This window comes from Castanea sativa, chromosome 11 (assembly GCF_040712315.1).
Source record: "Castanea sativa cultivar Marrone di Chiusa Pesio chromosome 11, ASM4071231v1".
NCBI classification, from domain to species: domain Eukaryota; kingdom Viridiplantae; phylum Streptophyta; class Magnoliopsida; order Fagales; family Fagaceae; genus Castanea; species Castanea sativa.
Window position 1 is genome coordinate 36,962,408 of NC_134023.1, and position 5,993 is coordinate 36,968,400.

Below are 5,993 nucleotides of genomic sequence, written 5' to 3' on the forward strand. Positions count from 1 at the left end.
GTCATTGGGGTGGCGCTAGCCAAAGGCCCTTCGTTGGTTAAATTAGATATTAAAGAATGAGTTTTCTAATCTAATATGAATTAAGAATATAATGGATCCTATATAAAAAAAAAGGAATACAATGGATTGTGTATCTTTCTCAGTTCAAGGAGGCTGGCATATATTGCCTTCATAATTGTAGTCGTTGGGCCCTCATTATAATTGCTTTTATGGGAATTATAATGCTCTTGTTAGCTTGATGGTCATTATAGTTTTGTCAACGATCATGTTGCCCATTGCTTCTGTTGGTTAGGGTAGGGTCATTAATGCCTACTTAATTCTGTTACCGTCACTTGATATTACGGATGGCCATTTTTAATTTCTTGTATTCATTAGATACCATTCCTAAAAGTAAAGACCAATGGCTAGATGTACATCATGAACTGAATGAATTTTAATGTATTCTATATTAAGTTGATTGCCTTTAATATGGCAAATGTTCTTGGGTATTGCGCAATTTAAACACTAGATTCTTGATAATGCACATGAAATTTTGATGTAGGATGGAATCTCCAAATAAATTTCTATAATTTTTTATTTTTGGTAATTTTATATAATTTTTAGATTTTTAGGACTAGAGTTATTATTTCCTTAATTTTAGACATCTTTAATGTTGTTTAATCAGATTTGGGCTTAGTGTGTGGAGACACTGTATTTTGTACCTCTTATGACTCAGGCCCCCATTCCTCAATGATGCTCGAAATCTAAGGCTCAAGGCCAATTTAGAGCTCAATCAGATATCAAATTGACTTGAAGAGTGTTAAAATGGAAAGTATAACCTTTAAATGATGTAAAAATCTATTTTTGGAAATAAAAGACCAAAGTGGCCCTTGGCCCACATACTTGGGCATCCACTTGCGTACGTGGGCCAAAGCATACGTGGCCCAAGTCAATTTTATTTTATTGGGACCTTTTCTGGCCCCAATCCTTTGAGTTTAAGATTACTAATCACGTGTTTATTGACTGTGATAGATTTGACTAAGGGGAACGGTAAAAAATCAAGCCTAGGAGCTTTTTGCTTTATGGTATTCAGTCTTGCTTCCTTTTACTTTTCTACCTTTCTTTTTAGTTTTAATCTTGTTTCTTTGTGTAGTTTAGGTTTATGCATGCTTTCTTAGGTTAGTTTATAGTTCTTTTTATGTTCAGAGCATGTTTGGTTGTTAGAATTAGGATTTTTGTTCATACTCTATTTTCTACTTTATGCTTCTGGGTTAGGGTTCTTGAATAAGTCCCACACATGCATGTCATGAGCATGCATATGCAGGATTACGCAATTACTTGCCCAAAAACCCTAATCCAGATTCCTTACGTTGTTTGGTTTGTTGTTTCACATGTTTTACCTCTTTTAAATCCTTTTCTTATGTCCACAAGTATTTGATTTCTATCTTGTATGCTTATTTATCTTTAACATACTTGGATTAGGGTTTTATGTTTGTTTCTTGCTTTTGATGACATGAACATGCATTCATATGCCCATTCATGATGCCATAGGTGCTGCGTTGCTGAAAGGTAGGTGAAGGTAGGCCATGTATAGGTATGAACAAGCCTTTGATGGTGTATTATTGAATGCCTTGCTTTGTGTCTTTCAATACCAATTATACACCTTACATGATCTTGTGATTGATAATATGCTTGGTACCATGTTTGGGGCTACTGCCTTCTTTAGATGTATGATAGGGATTTCACATGTTAGATGAATGTTAGGGTTTCTTGTGTATGTTTGGCTCTCTTTTGCTTTGTGGAGAGATATGTTATTTTGGGATCAAAGATGCCATGTTGTATGTTAGATGCATGTTAGTGTTTGTGTGAGTTTAGGATGCAAGTGTTGAAGTAATTTTTTAATAAGGTTAAGATTAAGACACAATGATGGGAGACCAATCTTAGGGTTTGGCGATCTTTGGTGTCTAACACCTTCCCAAGAACGTACCTAAACTCTGAACCCATATCCTGGTAGTAAGATCGACGCTCTTTCTTCGAAAAGGACACTATATATATGGTTTCTAGACCATTACAAAAACTAGGTGGGTGACTCCCCCTTTCTGTCCAAAGTGTGCCTTTTCCTTGCCGCCCTAGGAATCCTTTTTAGTATTTAAATATATTGTAGTCCCTAAGGTCGTCAGTAATAATTCAGATTCAAATCAATTGAAGTTCAGACTTCTTTCTTTATTTTCTGGTGGATTTCGGACCATTTTTCCTTGTGGATTCAAGGATTCTCATGGATTTGAGGTTAACTTAAAAAAAAAAAGAAAGAAAAGAAAGTGTTCTGTTTCTATTTTTCTTGAACTAGTCATGTTTTGAAAAAAGTGTTTTGTTTCTATTGGCATTAAATTTGTCTCATGGATTTGATTTTCTTTTTGATTTGGAGGAATATTTTATTTTTTGGAAGATTCTTGAAGAAAAAAGGTACGGCTTGCGTTTAATAAATGGGATAGTGAAGCAATGGAATGATGGGAAGACATTCAAATCGATAGAAATCATCGAGGTAAGCATTTAATTTTCTCTTGGAAAAGAATGAAAAAAGTGTTGATTGATTTATGGTTTCCTCTTGATTATTATGATATACTAGACTATACAAGTGATAAATATAGATCTGTATATTCATATGATGAGGAATATGTTCAAAACGTGAAAAGCCAACCACATAATCAAAATTATCACATCCAGGTTCATGTGTCAAGAAAATAAAAAGCGGCCTAACAAAATTAAGTCAATTTTTAAAGAAAATATTGAAGAGATTGAATAAAATCAAGTTTTAGCATCAGAAGTTGAAAACGTTTGTGAAAATAATTCGCATGTAAATTATTTTGAAGTCAATGAGGAAAGGAGAAAGTTTGGGTACAAACTTGTTTGTATCTTAAGGCTATAAGTTTCATTAAAAAAATTAATATGGTTACATATTTTGAAAATCTAACCATTGGATTACATGTTGTTTATATTCGTAGTACACATGCCAAATTTTTTGTCAATTGAACGTCATTTAATATTCCATCCATATACTTATTTTTATAGAATAATTTTAGATTAAAAAAAAATTCTAATTTGAAATTTTGGTTTATGATATAGTTATTGATTTTTGATCCTCTAGAAATTTTGCAAGCATGAAGGATATAAGAATAAAATATAATCTATGGTGGTTTGCCGAAATTCACATATAATTAAAAGATATTAAGTGAAATTGTAGCCTTAAGGCCGAACCAAATTTGTTGTCAAACTTTGTCTATGAGGAAAATGTGGATGCTCTTAACACAATTGGTGAAAATTACATCGAAGTAAATGATTGTGAGGTAGAAATTGTAGAGAACATTGTCCAAAATCTCGCTGAAACCAAATCTGGCGATTGAAAATCCTGAGTTTGTTGATTTTTTTGGGGTTGAAAGATTTGATGTGGTTCTTCTACCTTATTTGGTGTATATTTTCAAATTCATGAAGGCTAAGGAGGGAGAATCTAAAGTTAATTTGTTTGCTCAATTGATGAGTTGTAAGTTTGGAAAGAAGACAGGGGGACTCAAGTATTCCCAGCAATTGTTTGCTTGGCATGGAAGATTTTAGATCTCGACTATCAACTTGAGAACGGTCTTTTTTTTTTTTTTTTTTTTTTCAAGTGGTGGGATTTGATGTAGGATGAGATCTCCAATTTAATTTTGGTAATTGTATGTAATTTATAGATTTTTAGGATCAGAGTTGTTATTTCCGTAATTTTAAGTGTCTTTAATATTGTTTAGTCAAATTAGGATTTGACGGGTGTTTTCCTATCCGCCTTAGGATTCCTTTTAAATATTTTAATACATTGTAGTGTCTATGGCCGTCATTAATAATTCATATTTAATTAATAAAAGTTCAGACTTGTTTCAAAAGAAAACGTGTTATGCTTCTTGAGGCTTTCTCACCCTCGTCAAATTCTTATTTGTACTATAATAAGAATAGGATTATGACTAGACTAGAAGTTATTAGAAGAAAGTTAAATAACTGGTAGTAATGTCGTTATAATGTTTATTCGTTCAAAAAGTTTGTTTGAGATCTCATTGTTATCATTACCATTTTAGATTATTTAGTCCTTCATAATGTGCAGAATTCGATCGAAAGATTTTGTTATCATTCCTTACGTTTGCTTCGTGCTATATATTGATGGGAAAAGTAGCAATTAGGCTAGCTTATTTATTACTTGGTTCCAATTTCGATGATACAAGTAGCAAAATAGGTATTTTCTCAGCTATAATAAATTTAACATACATATAGTGAAAGAAAGAGCAATACTTATAGGTGACTTGATCTGTCACCGTTGGAGTACCTAAGCAACTGGATAGGAAGGTTTCATGGCAATGCCACAAACACCTTCTGGTGCTCCAGTATCTCTCTGAATCCTCATGTAGCCACTCTCACCCCAGGTAGTGCCCCATGAATTCTTGATTAACCAGTACTTGGTACCATCATCAGTCATTCCATACCCGACTATAGTAACGGCATGGTCTAAATTGGTCCCGCACTCTCCTGTGAAAACTCCACTGGAATAGGACATAAAGTCAGGACTAGAACCTTCTATGGCAACTGAAACTGGGTGGTTGGCTACTGCTTGTAGTAATGCCTCCTCATTATTGGAAGGTACGTCTTCATATGAACTTATCTGAGCTACAATATTAGATGCCCTTTGCTGGTCACAAGTTCCATCCATAGCCTGATATGGGTAGTTATCCTCAGTGGCTAGTCCTTGGTTCTGTATTATATATTCAAAGGCATAATCCATGACACCACCATTGCAACCGTGACTGCCTTACACGCAGTCCACTAGTTGTTGCTCGGAAAGGGAGATTTTGTTGCCATTTTTGATCTGGGTGACCCCCTCTACTGCTGCCACAGCTGAAAAGGCCCAGCAACATCCTACATAGGAATCAATCATAACAGAAATCTTGTTAGGACAAAAATAAATGCAGCAAAAAAGGCTAAACTAGGTTTTAGTTTCATGCAACGTTATTATTCTCTTACCACACTGGCCTTGGTATTTGATGGGGGTAACAGCTCCTTTTTCTCTCCAATCCATAGTCATTGGAATTTCAGTCAGGTTTTGATATCTGAATGAGGTTTTGGGTGAAGTGGGCTGGGAGGAAATCTTGTATCCAGTACGAGTAGCAATGAATTCTTCAGTTGTTAAGTCTGCAAATTCATTGACGCTTAACTTGTAAGTGCGATTCCCTTCATTGTTGACTTTGTCTATGTATTCTGTTAGAGATATATTAGCCCATTAATATAAGCCTAAGCCTAATTCTACTTTGTGTGCAAGCCAAGTCTTCTACTTGCACTAGAAGTCTATTAGTCTAGGGTTTAGTCTACTATATATACACATGTTATGGTTCATTGTAACACAGGATTTGTTCTACACTCTAATATATTATTGATGTAGCCCTTTAGGGTTTCCTCCGTGGATGTAGGCCGTTAGGCTGAACCACGTAATCCTCTTGTATTATTGTGTTCTATACTTTATGCTTTCGCTTCCGCATCCATAATAGCATATTCAACATAGTGTATCAATGCTAATATTTAACATATTCAACATTGACCTTGAATATCTCGAAACGCTTTTCCTTCTCTGCATCATCTTCGTAGTTGCGTCCAGACTTAGCCATCCATTGCTTATACCTCCCAACAATGGAGTCTTCAAGTAATGTGCGGGACATGGCTTGATATGTGGAAGTCTCCAAAATCAACAAGAAGACTATGATAAGTTTTATTCCATGTATTAAAGCCATTGTTTTACAAACCGCAAAGAGTTCTTTGTTAATGGCTCTATGTGATTGATAATTGGTGAGAAAGAAAACACAGATTTATACGAGATTAGCATCCCCATTGTGAAGTGCATCATGGGTTGGAATGGGGCCCCTTTTTCCCATCGTGCTGGGCAAGTTGAAGTTGACACTTGAATCAGAATTCTTTCTTGAGGGATTCTGATTGCTGATAAAGGT

The 5,993-nt window shown here is 34.8% G+C and overlaps 1 pseudogene; it reads right to left on the minus strand.

Moving 5' to 3' along the window:
* Positions 1–4,138: 4,138 nt before the first annotated feature.
* On the minus strand, positions 4,139–5,780 carry LOC142616442 (senescence-specific cysteine protease SAG12-like; annotated as a pseudogene).
* Positions 5,781–5,993: the final 213 nt, after the last annotated feature.